At 40.4% G+C, this 13,856-nt stretch overlaps 2 long non-coding RNA genes across 2 annotated transcripts in view; one reads left to right on the forward strand and one right to left on the reverse strand.

Annotated features, from left to right (window-relative positions):
* Positions 1-13,856, forward strand: part of LOC146492049 (uncharacterized) — a 505,246-nt gene that overhangs the window by 146,991 nt on the left and 344,399 nt on the right. The gene's annotated exons all lie outside the window — the stretch shown is intronic.
* On the reverse strand, positions 5,251-5,900 carry LOC146492051 (uncharacterized). The gene is made up of 2 exons (XR_014872510.1): positions 5,636-5,900; positions 5,251-5,531 (listed from the first exon to the last, which is right to left on the reverse strand). It is a non-coding gene; the product is annotated as an uncharacterized LOC146492051 (long non-coding RNA).

Raw genomic sequence — 13,856 nt, forward strand, 5'->3', positions numbered from 1 at the left:
TCATAAGACTGAATGACTACCATCTATCAAAATTCAGTCTGTAGCACTTCGGAATATAATATGTTCATTATGTGGGATTTGAATTTAGAAAACTCATAAAGGCAGCTGATGAAAATGCTATCATAATGGCCTTTAAGAAAAGGTATACTGTGGTAGTGAAAAGTCATTACTTGCATGATAATTGTGTTTAGCCTGTATGTAATACAAGAATTAGCTGTCATATTTTTAAACAAAGTCAAAATATTAAGAACTAAAGGACAATCTTTCAAATCAAATCCTTTGCAGTCTTAATAGTCTAATTCAAAATGGTAGAACTGTAGAATTGACTCAACCTTGAAGGCAAGGCCTGTGGGCTAGTTTTTTGTAGTCGTTCTAGCTTGTCAAGTTCTTCCATAGGAAAATAATCATTTAGGAGGTTCACTGTTTAACTGCCCTTGAGAATAAAACTTCCCAGAATAGGGGAAAAAAGGAAACACTCGTAGCTTATCAGTTTCTTCATTTTTACTTTGCGTCAACTGATACATGTTGTACACAAATAAGATGAAAATTATAAGTGCAGTTATTTCAAACAACAAAATGATAACTGTTAACGATAACTTTTGTTAATCCTTACACGTTTTCCCTTTCAGTAATCAGGTCTAATTTTAAGCACCCTCTCGTTTTCCTAATATCAATTTAGCTGGTTGGGGTTTAGCATCACTTGATGATATGAATTTACTCAAGTATTTCTTTTTCACTACATAGCTATTAACTCAAGCAATGCAGCAAATTTTAGCACACTCTTCTTTACAATGTTGCTTCTGTTCACTGATATTTGTGGGCATTTGTTTTTGCATGGCTCTATTCGCAATTCCCGAGTCTCAATTTTCTTTTCCAGCCATTATGTTGTAGATTACAGTTTAGGTCAAGTGTTAGCTCCCAGACAGATGGCCTCATACCCAAACCAGAATGCTAGAGGAGTTTGCAGTCAGCACAATACCCATGTCCAGGGGCTGAAAAGAGCACATTTTTACGACTTTACCAAAAATGGTGCATTATGGCCAAATGTCTCAATTTGGTCTCATCTGTCCAAAGGACAGTATTCCAGAAGTCTTGTTAAAATACATCTTTGCAAACCTGCACCGTGCTGCCACGTTCTTTTTGTGGAGAAGTTGCTTTCACCTGGCAACCCTTCCATACTTGTTCAGTCTTTTTCTATTGTCTTAGTCTATTGTACTTTCAGGATTTTTAATATTTAATGTGTTAACTGAGGCCTGTATGGATTCTGAGAGGGAGCTCTTGGGTTTTTCACAATTTCAGTGAGATTTGCAGAGTCTGACCTTGGGGTGAATTTCTTGGGATATCCACTCTGAGAAGATTGGCAATTATTTTTAATGTTTTCGACTTGTGAATATTATTGTTTTCTCATCATGGAATGAAGGACTTCACATTGTTTGGACCTTATAACACTTGCCTGGTAGATGGGCAACAACAACTGCTTCTCTAAGATTGCTGCCAGTGTGGAATTGTTTACTCACACGTGAATGCTTCGGACCTGCAAACTGTCAAAACCTCTGCTTTTCTCACACTAGCTTATTATCAGTTAATCAGATTCAGCACCTGGCTGTTGGTTCCCCTTATAATTCTTATTGAAGCAGCATGGATGTGTTTAGTTTTTCACAAAATCCAGAAGCCAAAATCCTTCTTGCATTTTGGCTCAGGTTTGATTAAATAAAAAAAATGACATGTAATTTTGTTGTAGTTTATCAGAATTACATATAAACATTTTTAACACCTGGTAAGGACCAAGTGATTTTATTTCCCCTGACATGAAAAACTTTGAGTGTACTCTCGTTTTACCATGAGTGAACATGAGTAGTACCCTAATCATGCACAAGCTCACCATTTTCCCAGCCCTGAAAGAGAAAGCAGGCATTTTGTTCCCCTTTGCAATCAAATAAATGCAACATTTTCTCTGCAAAACAACGGGAGGGAGAAATGAAACAGTGGGATACCCTACTTAAGCTGTTTAAAACAAGACATATGTGTACACAGAACTTCAGACTGAAGTGATTGTGTTACATGACTGGAGAGAACTTGCAATGACTGCTCAATAAGACATTCCTAGATCCTAAGTACAACTGACATGAGAGACCAAAGACAGGGGTTTAAGACCCAGATATACAGTCTGCCTCCAGTCAGCATCAAACAGTAACACAGCTGGGCTTCATGTTTTAATGTACGTGAATATTAAACACCTGACATGATACTGGCATTCTATATGATGATAATGACACCTGATATATGTCAATTAAATCTGACAAGAAACCTGTACTTATTGATATATTAATCCAATTTCAGACATTGCAGAAGAAATGCTGAATGGTGAATTATCATGCACTCTAATTGCTTAATATCACAGATTAAACATTTTATTGCATGTTTGTGATGTGAATGCACTATGTAGGCATGAATTCAGCATTCATTTCCAATGCCAAGGATTAGTCTGATCACACGGCCTTTATCTACACAGCATGGGTGGTAAAGGTTTGCCTGCAGCTCTTTTTCTTCTTTTTTTTTCTTTCTTTCTCTTTTTTTAATGAATGTGAGTAACCAGACAACAGGGGGAGGAGCTCAAACTTGCTGAATAAGATATCACTTGGCTCAGACTGGATTTGGCCTACCTCATTCACATCAGAATGAGCCTGTCACACTGATCATACTGTACTTCCCACATGTTCTTCTTTCTCTTCTTTGCTGATGGCCATTACCATACCAACACACAAAAAAGCAGAAAGTACTCAGACTGGTTATTCTGTTGATTTTGAAAAAAAAAGAAAGAGTTATATATCCCTGTCTTGATGCATTCTCAATCATCCAGGAAAGTAAATCTTCAAAAGTTGATTCTGTTCATCGTAGCGTTTTGTGGGAGAAACGTTTTGTCACTCATCCAAGTGACTTCTTCAGTCTCAGCTGACTGCAGGTTTCCCCAATCTTATAAACAGTACATTTGCATAATGACTGAAACCAGCCCACTGAAGGAACTAATCGGTGATGAAAATACTTATGAGCCCCTGAAACGAGACCCAGGAAGTGGCTACAGGAAGAGGGTGATAGACTGTCTGAAGCAGTTAGAACAAGACAAGGCTATTGACCGGACCTCATACCACAGGCTGTACCCAGGGGAGTCTACACCAAGTCTGTATGGTTTACCGAAAATACATAAACAGGGTGCACCTTTAAAATTGATTGTCTGCATGATCAACTCTGTCACCTATAACATCTCCAAGTTTCTGGCTTCGATCCTCAACCTGCTGGTGGGCAGCTCTGAACACCCTGGACTTTGTTGAGAAGGTGAGAGATGTCATTATCGAGGCAGATGAAACCATGGTCTCGTATGACGTTACATCTCTCTTCACTTGCATCCCATTCACGGAAGCGTTGGAGGTAGTCCGTAAGAGATTACAGGATGACACAAACCTCAGCAACAGGACCACTCTCAGCATTGACCAAGTGTGTTTGCTTTTGGAACTGTGTCTTCATTCCACCTACTTCACATACAAGGGTCAGTTCTACAGGCAGAAACATGGGTGTGCCATGGGCTCCCCAGTTTCACCCATCGTGGCCAATTTGTACATGGAAGAAGTGGAAAAGAGGGCTTTGCTATCCTACCCTGGAACACCACCAAGTCATTGGTTCAGATATGTGGATGACACCTGGGTGAAAATCAAATCTCAGGACGTACCACAATTCACGGATCACATTAACTCAGTGGACTGACACATCAAATTCACCAGGGAGGATATGAAAAGTGGCAGGTTAGCATTTTTAGACTGTGAGATTTCCATCGGTAATGGGGGACATCTAAAGACTGACGTGTACCGTAAACCTACACATACGGATCAGTATTTAAGGTTTGACTCTCATCATCCACTGGAGTACAAACTGGGTGTCATTAGGACGCTACAACACAGAGCGAACACCATCCCCACTGACACAGCGGCCAGGGAGGCAGAAGAACAGCACATCAAAAAGGCTGAGTAAATCAGGGCCTTTTACAAACCTGTCACTCCAATCAGACCAGGAGTGACATGTTTAGCCGCATGTTCTCCTTAAATTGCTGGCTGTCTGAGTGGTGTCCAAGAAACGACGTGGGCATCATAGATAATTGGCAAACGTTCTGGAGGAAACCTGGTCTTGTTAGGAGACAGGGCATCCATCCCACTTTGGATGGAGCAGCTCTCATTTCTAGAAATATGGACAAATTTATTAAACCCCCCAAAATATGACTATCCAGAGTTGGGACCAGGAAGCAGAGTTGCAGTCTTACACGCCTCTCTGCAGCTTCTCTCCTCCTGCTACCTCCCCAAAAACCGATCTCCATAGAGACTGTGTCAGCTCCCAAAAAGACAAAAAACAAACTAAAAACTAGCAATAAACAACTTAAACATAAACAATCACAAATAAAGAACAATACAGTATCCACATCTGAACCAAAGAGTAAAACAGTGAAATGTGGATTATTAAATATTAGGTCTCTCTTCTCCAAGTCTCTGTTAGTACATGACTTAATAATTGATCAACAAATCGATTTACTCTGCCTTACAGAAACCTGGTTGCAGCAGGATGATTATGTTAGTTTAAATGAATCAACACCCCCGAGTCATTCTAACTACCAGAAATCTCGAAGCACAGGCTGAGGGGGCGGTGTGGCAGCAATTTTACACACCAGCCTATTAATTAATGAAAGACCAAGACAGACTTTTAATTCATTTGAAAGCCTGATGCTTAGCCTCGTCCACCCCAGATGTAAAACTCAGAAATCAGTCTTATTTGTTATCATCTATCGTCCACCTGGGCCTTACACAGAGTTTCTGTCTGATTTCTAAGACTTTTTATCTGATTTAGTTCTGAGCTCAGATAAAATAATTATTGTGGGTGATTTTAACATCCATGTAGATGTTAAAAATGGCAGCCTCAACATGGCATTTAATCTGTTATTAGACTCAATTGGCTTCTCTCAAAATGTAAAAGAACCCACCCACCACTTTAATCACACTCTAGATCTTGTTTTAACATATGGCATAGAAACTGAACATTTAACAGTGTTTCCTGAAAACCCTCTCGTGTCTGATCATTTCCTGATAACATTTACATGTACAATAATTGATTACACAGCAGTGGAGAGTGGACTTTATCAAAGTAGATGTCTTTCTGAAAGCGCTGTAACTAAGTTTAAGAATATAATCCACCCACTGTTATCATCTTCAATGCCCTGTACCAACATAGAGCAGAGCAGCTATCTGAACGCTACTCCAACAGAGGTCGATTATCTTGTTAATAATTTTACCTCCTCACTACGTACGACTCTGGATACTATAGCTCCTGTGAAAACTAAGGTCTCTAATCATAAGTACCTTACTCCGTGGTATAATTCTCAAACACATAGCCTAAAGCAGATGACTCGTAATCTGGAGAGGAAATGGTGTGTCACAAATTCAGAGGATCATCATTTAGCCTGAAGAAATAGTTTGCTGCTTTATAAGAAAGACCTCCGCAAAGCCAGAACATCTTACTATTCGTCACTGATTGAAGAAAATAAGAACAACCCCAGGTTTCTCTTCAGCACTGTAGCCAGGCTGACAAAAAGTCAGACCTCTTTTGAGCCAACCATCCCTTTAACGTTAACTAGTAATGACTTCATGAACTTCTAAACAAATAACATTTTTATCATTAGAGAAAAAATGACCAATAATCATCCCACAGATGTAATACTATCTACAGCTACTCTTAGTACCATTGATGTTAAGTTAGACCCTTTTTCTCCAATTGATCTTTCTGTGTTAACTTCAATAATTACTTCCTCCAAACCATCAACGTGTCTTTTAGACCCCATTCCTACAAAACTGCTCAAAGAAGTCCTGCAATTAATTAAACCTATCTCTAATAATCGGCTATGTATCACAGGCCTTCAAGCTGGCTGTAGTTAAACCTTAACTCAAAAAGACATCTCTAGACACAGCAGTCTTAGCTAATTATAGGCCAATCTCCAACCTTCCTTTCATATCAAAAATCCTTGAAAGAGTAGTTGTCAAACAGCTAACAGATCATCTGCAGAGGAATGGCTTATTGGAAGAGTTTCAGTCAGGTTTCAGAGCTCATCACAGCACAGAAACAGCTTTAGTGAAGGTTACAAATGATCTTCTTATGGCCTCTGACAGTGGACTCATCTCTGTGCTTGTCCTGCTAGACCTTAGTGCAGCATTTGATACTGTTGACCATTATATCCTATTAGAGCGATTAGAACATGCTGTAGGTATTACAGGTACTGCACTGCAGTGGTTTGTATCATATCTATCTAATAGACTCCAATTTGTGCATGTAAATGAAGAGTCCTCTTCACACACTGAGGTTAATTATGGAGTTCCACAGGGTTCAGTGCTAGGACCAATTCTGTTTACACTATACATGCTTCTCGTAGGCAGCATTATTAGAAGACATATCATAAATTTTCACTGCTATGCAGATGACACCCAGCTCTATCTATCTATGAAGCCGGATAACACACACCAATTAGTTAAACTGAGGTTATTGTACTTGGCCCTGAAAATCTTAGAAATATGGTATCTAACCAGATTCTTACTCTGGATGGCATTACCTTGGTCTCCAGTAACACTGTGAGGAACCTTGGAGTCATTTTTGACCAGGATATGTCCTTCAACGCACATCCATCCATCCATTCGCTTCCGCTTATACTTTTCAGGGTCGCGGGGGGCGCTGGAGCCTATCCCAGCTGTCATAGGGCGAGACGCACATATTAAACAAATATGTAAGACTGTGTTCTTCCATTTGCGCAACATCTCTAAAATTAGAAATATCCTCTCTCAGAGTGACGCTGAAAAACTAGTTCATGCATTTATCACTTCCAGGCTAGACTATTGTAATTCATTATTATCAGGATGTCCAAAAGAAAGAGAGAACATATTTCTCCTGTTTTGGCTTCCCTTCATTGGCTTCCTGTTAAATCCAGAATTGAATTCAAAATCCTGCTCCTCACATACAAGGTCTTAAATAATCAGGCCCCATCTTATCATTGTAGTACCATATCACCCTATTAGAGCACTTCGCTCTCACACTACAGGCCTACTTGTTGTTCCTAGAGTATTTAAAAGTAGAATGGGAGGGAGAGCCTTCAGTTTTCAGGGCCCTCTTCTGTGGAACCAGCTTCCCGTTTGGATTCGGGAGACAGACACTATCTCTACTTTTAAGATTAGGCTTAAAACTTTCCTTTTTGCTAAAGCATATAGTTAGGGCTGGACCAGGTGACCCCGAATCCTCCCTTAGTTATGCTGCAATAGACGTAGGCTGCCGGGGATTCCCATGATGCATTGAGTTTTTCCTTTCCAGTCACCTTTCTCACTCACTATGTGTTAATAGACCTCTCTGCATTGAATCATATCTGTTATTAACCCCTGTCTCTCTTCCACAGCATGTCTTTGTCCTGTCTTCCTTCTCTCACCCCAACCGGTCACAGCAGATGGCCGCCCCTCCCTGAGCCTGGTTCTGCCGGAGGTTTCTTCCTGTTAAAAGGGAGTTTTTCCTTCCCACTGTCGCCAAAGTGCTTGCTCATAGGGGGTCATATGATTGTTGGGTTTTTCTCTGTATCTATGAAGCGCCTTGAGGCAACTTTTGTTGTGATTTGGCGCTATATAAATAAAATTGAATTGAATTGAATTAAATGTGGTTATCCCAGCTGGACAAAGCTGGAAAGGCAACTAAAGAAAGCTCCAGCCAATCCAGGAGAGAAGGACAACCGCTGCCCAAGCGAAAACCTGTAGTGATCCCATATGTTTCAGGAGTATCGGAGCAGTTGAGACTCATTTTTTCTAAACACCGGGTCTCTGTGGCTTTTAAACCCCAAAACACGCTGCGCCAAAAATTGGTCCACCCCAAGGATCAGGTCCCCCGACACAAACAGAGTAACATAGTGTACGCTGTTAAGTGCCAGGAGGATTGCCAGGATTTATACATCGGGGAAACCAAACAACCTCTGGCAAAGCGGATGGCACAACACAGAAGAGCTACCTCGTCAGGCCAGGACTCTGCAGTCTATTTACACCTACAGGCCAGTGGACACTCTTTCAAGGATGAAGATGTACACATCTTGGACAGGGAGGAACGCTGATTTGAGCGCGGAGTCAAGGAGGCTATTTACGTGAAAAGGGAAAGACCATCTCTGAATTGAGGAGGGGGCCTAAGGGTACATCTTTTGCCATCTTACAATGCTGTGATTGCAGCCATTCCTCAACTCTCTGTGAATGGTATTCAATAATGGTCATTGGTCAGTGGGCTTTGATCAGTGGGTTTTGGTCAGTGGTTGTTAATCAATGGTCATGAGAATTTGCATAATTAAGATTAAGGAACTGACCTCCCAGCCCATTGTTCCTTCAGTGGGCTGGTTTCAGTCATTATGCAAATGTACTGTTTATAAGACTGGGGAAACCTGCAGTCAGCTGAGACTGAAGAAGTCACTTGGATGAGTGACGAAACGTTTCTCCCACAAAACGCTACGTCCAGATGAACAGAATCAACTTTTGGAGATACATATCCCTGTACATATGTACAAGAATATGTAATTATTTCTATGTATCAAATATACATAGCTCTGTAGATTTGATACATATCCTTGTACATTTTGCATATGTATATAGGACCACCTTGTATCCTCCTTTTATATTTTATTTTCCCTTGCTGTAAGAGCTCTGTAACACCGAAATTTCTTATCCGTGGGATACTAAAGTTTTATTCTATTCTATTCTAACTAATAATGCTTTAAGTATGTACTGTGTTTGGATGGCCAAAGTGATTAACTTAAATGGGTTGATGAATGTAGTTTTTCTCATTAGTCTTCAAAGTGATATTGAGGAGCTATTCAAATCTGAAAAAAAAAAGATCTTCTGAAAAAGATCCAACTCCAGTTGGCAGACTTATGAGCCCTGCATTATAAGTACACTGATAAATATCATAAAGACTGTCCTTTAGCTTCTGGTCCCAAGGTTTTAATAGACTACATGAATGTCACTGTTCGTATGACCATTAGTTGTATTTCTTGAATCTTTTTGTGTCTATCGATAATTAAACTGTAGAATTGTCATACAGAATGTGTACACCGTAGGGGTGGAGCCAAACCCAAATACAGTATTCAGAAAGGCACGAATATTGTGTTTTTTATGAATACTTATTTTGAATAAATACTTTAAAAAATATTTGTATTCGGGAGCAAGAAAAACTTTATATCAAAAAGCTGAGTTTCCTTATGAGACTGCAGAACATGACCGGATGAGTGAGTGACGTGTGAAAAGAGGTGACTGACACCGGCTGCTCCACACAGCAACAGAGACCGCTCGGCTGAGGGATAAAAGACTGAACTGCATCACTATTTTTGTTTAATAGATTTTTATGTACCTTAACTGGGTTCAGGAGGTAGTTTATAACTTTTGCGAAGATTGGGAGATTAATCAATTACGCTGCATTATTACTGACGTATGCAGTCGGGTGCTCTCATGCTCGCTTTGTTTACGTAGCTCTGTTAGCTCAGTAATTTAGATAATAGGCTGTTGACAGAGTAACGTTAAAGTTCGGTTTAAAAGGATAAAATAATGCTTGTGTAGTTCTGTCGAATTGTATGCACTTGTGGGAGTTATATGGTACGTTTAAGTTACTATGTCTTTTGCAGACAGCAAGATATAGGCTATAGGCTAGTTAACCTTAGCAGAGCTTCCCGTCACTCATTAACTTAGCTGAAACTCCCCACATGAATTTGGGCAACCAAATAGAAAAGAGTGTTGCTGCTGCTGAGCCACATCTTGGTCGTCCACCAGCCAAAACAACGTGATTAAGTTCTGTGTGGAAGCATTTTACAGTCAGTGCAGATGAAACCAAAGTGATATGCAATGTCTGCAAAAGTCAAATCAGCAGAGGCAGAGATATCAAACATCTGTCAACAACTGCTATGCATAATCACATGAACTTAAAGCACCCTCTCTTGGTACTGTCTGCCAACCCCCCACCAGCACCAATTCATCATCACAGCCATGTTCTGCTCCTGCAAGTCAGTTTTGCTGTCTCTTCAGTGTCCTCCAACAAGGACGGCTGGTGGTGGGGTTCATAATGTTCACAATAGTATTTTATCAGTTGTTGGTTTAACCATGGATGAGTCAATGGCTGTTATGTTATTTTCTTTTCAATGACGTTCCTTGTTACATTTTCATTGCTGGATTTATGCAAAAACATCAACTAATATTGCATATCGATAATTATTATAATGGATATAATTAAAGAATACTTACACTATGGCATTAATTGATTTTGAATTTTACTCAAATACAAATATTTTGTCCCCCTCAACAAATACAAATACAGATACAAATACCGGCTGCTTTGCACATCTCTAGTACGCCATTTCATTTTTGCTTCCTCTTGGTTTTCCTGGTTCTGCTCCATTTCGTGCTCGCCCCTAAAAACAAATCAGGAGCTACAGGCAGGGATTTATTTGGAGTGACAGGTAAATCTTGGGAAGGGCAGTCTGGGTGAGTGACAGCAACTCAAGCTACACCTAACTGAATTTTATGTATGACATAATATGTGCTGCCATGATGTTTGCGATTTAGGCACTGTCCTAACATCCCACAGAAACACCCACATCATTTCAAGGATTGGGGAGTGGCAGTAATACTTTTCTCCCAAGGCAATGTGCCAGTAAACCCTACCCTCAAGGTCACACAAGTTTCACAAACATTTTTTTGCATGCAATCGCACCGCAAGATGAAAGACACCAAAATGTTCGAGCGGGGCCTTATGTATTTGCAACCTGTACATGTCACTGTCTCTACAGTAAGCCCCCATTTTTATTTATTTATTTTTGGGGGGCTTAACTCAAAAGTACGGTTTTTAAATTTAATGTTGCTGAAACAACAAAGTAATAAAAATAAATAAATATCTGAACGAGTAATCATTCATCTTTGGAAAAGAGAGTTTACTACAGAGAAATGGCTCTTTCCAAAATAAAATCTATACTATACGCTTCTTCTGGGCTATATTCTCAGCAGCATATTAAACATATCAGGTCCCCATAAGGAGAATCATGTGCTAACAGCTGTCTAAATGACTCGGGTAAAGTTTGTAGAATGCGTGCTTGTTGTTTTTGTCTGCTTCCACTTGTCTTTGCACTAGGATGATGTCACCGTAAATGTGCAGTCATATTCGTTGTGTTCCCACTAGTGCTGTCAGCGTTAATCTGAAATGACGTTAACGCCACAACACGGCAAATCTCCGTTAACGAGCTACTGCGGATCGCCCCGTGCGTGGGGCTGGATGGCGTCAACACGTTAACGAGCAAACTGCGCTAACGCAGTAGTTCCCACCCATGTAATTGAGCATTGCGTGGCACATCCGACATACTGTTTTACTTTTGTCCATGACGCGCTTACCTTCAGGGTCATACGTCACATGAAAACCAAAATAGTTCCAAAGGCCAGATCTGAATGAGGGTGGGGGAGGTTCAATTTGCCATGTTGCAACGAGCTTAGCTTCTGTCTCGCTAGCTTGTGCTGCGCTCAGTGGATCTGCGCTCGACAGTGCAGCCTAGCCGGAGTAGTCAAACGCAGATCCACTGAGCTCTCAACACAGACAGCATCGTCAGAAGAAAAGTTGATAAAATAAATTAAAAATTTTGTATTATTCGATACATATGCGTATCGAACCGAAAGCACTGTATCAAACGGTTCAACATCGATACGAGTATCGTTGCACCCCTAATATATATATATGTGTGTGTGTGTGTATGTGTGTGCGTGCGCATTTCATTTTTCCAGATAAGTGAGGGCTCTGTGTGCTGCCAAGGCCATGGGGTCGCCCGTAACTCTGTTTCTTCTGTAGGCAAATTGAAGAGGGTCCAGCAAGTCATGGAGGGAGGATCAGATGTGCCTTCTGACCAGCTGCTCAAGGCAGTTCATGGTGACTAATGTTAGTGCAATAGTGTAGTAGTCATTTAGACATGAGACCACCGATTTCTTGGGGGCGGGAATGATGGTCCCCACACCTTGAAGGATGTGGGGACCATCGACTGCTTCAGGGAGAGGTTGAAGATGTTCGGGAACATCTGGATGCAGATGTACCATGTACCAAGTCATGTTTAAATGACATTCACAGTACATTACTAAATATTTCCTGCTGTTTTTTCAACTTTTCACTTTCTTCAATTTCATATGCTCACCGAACTGGTCGAAGGGACTTAGACCCAAAGACAGGAAGTGAAGAGAAGATCTGCAGATCTACAAAGTGAAATGCCGTCTTTTGTTGTTTTGCTGCCTTGTTTTTTCCCTGTTTGAATTCCTTGGTTGAAGGTTTGTTAAATTATACCCTATACGTAGAGTGCTTGATTTGTTTCAGTATTTCAGTTCACTTTAAGAAGTTAAGCTTCACAATATCAAAGTTTAATGGATAGTTTACACACCAACTCTGACAAATCAAATGGGCAAACACATGCTGAGAGGCAGAAATCCAAAAGGCCACCCAACAAAAGTGCACGATTAAGCAACATTTTTTTTTCTTCTCTCTCTAAATAAACAGCTAGAGCACATGGGGAGAGCTTACACTGACTGAAATGGCAACAATCACAGTACACAAGCAGCAGTTTGGAAGTACTTAAGCAGCTCAAGAACCCTCCTGATATGATATCATGGGGGTGGCTGTAGCTCAGGAGGTAGAGCAGGTCACCTACTGATCGGAAGGTTGGTGGTTTGATCCTTGGCTCCTCCAGTTTGCATGTCAAATATCCTTGGGCAAGATACTAACCCCAAGTTGCTCTCCGATGTGTCCATCGGAGTATGAATGTGTGTGAATGTAGTTAGATAGCACTAAGTATAGATAAAGTGCTTGTGAGAATGGGTGTGATTGGGTGAATGTGGCATGTTGTATAGAGCGCTTTGAGTATTCCGGGAGAGTAGAAAAGCGCTATATAAGAATCAGTCCATTTACCATTTACCATATCAGAGCAAATGGAAACATGAGATAAATAACCTTAGAATAAATATCGAACCTAAAACCTCACCAAGAATTTGCAGGTATTTCTTTGCTTGGAAATGACTTGAAGAAATTCCACCTTTCACATGAAGACTGCTTTTATTTTTCCTTTTAGGTCACCAAAAAGTCTTTGACATTCCGTATCCACTTCTTCTGACTGCAAAATCTCAGTGTCATCAGCTGAGATGTCGTTCATTAAACGACCCCCCGCTTTCCACTAATTCTGTTTATAGGCATCTCCGTGTGATGATTTCCTTGAATACCTTCATTACAGGAATCATCAATCAAAAATCATTTTGAAATACCACATAGTGACAGCATGGCTTAACGTTGTGATTACACGCTACTAATGAGAAAATAAATGTTGGCCTGTTTCTGGATGAAAAATCAAGGCCTAAGTGTGGCCAGCCGGCCGGGACAGTGCTTTCAATGAGTTGACATTTATAATCAAAGGCTGACATCTGTCATCACTCCCTGAGGGGCCTTGTCTGTTGTGATTAAAGTTCAGATGAAGCATATTTCCATAATAAGTGTGTAAGTGTGTGATTCAATGAAAGCCTTTTTTGGAGTTTTGCCTATCTGAATATTTGTTGAGGGTTGGTGTTCGATGCTGTGAATGCACCTTAAAATGAAACGTGTGCATCAGGCTACTCTGTCCTTATAATTGATCAGAGAGCAGGGCGTGACAGTTTTAATACCACACATCTGATTATAGTGATTTTGAAAACCCATCACAGTGATTCAATGCTGACTAGTGGTTATCGGCGTGATGATATTCCTGGAAATGAGAGAAA

This window comes from Neolamprologus multifasciatus, chromosome 23 (assembly GCF_963576455.1).
Source record: "Neolamprologus multifasciatus chromosome 23, fNeoMul1.2, whole genome shotgun sequence".
In the NCBI taxonomy this organism is placed as follows: Eukaryota; Metazoa; Chordata; class Actinopteri; order Cichliformes; family Cichlidae; genus Neolamprologus; species Neolamprologus multifasciatus.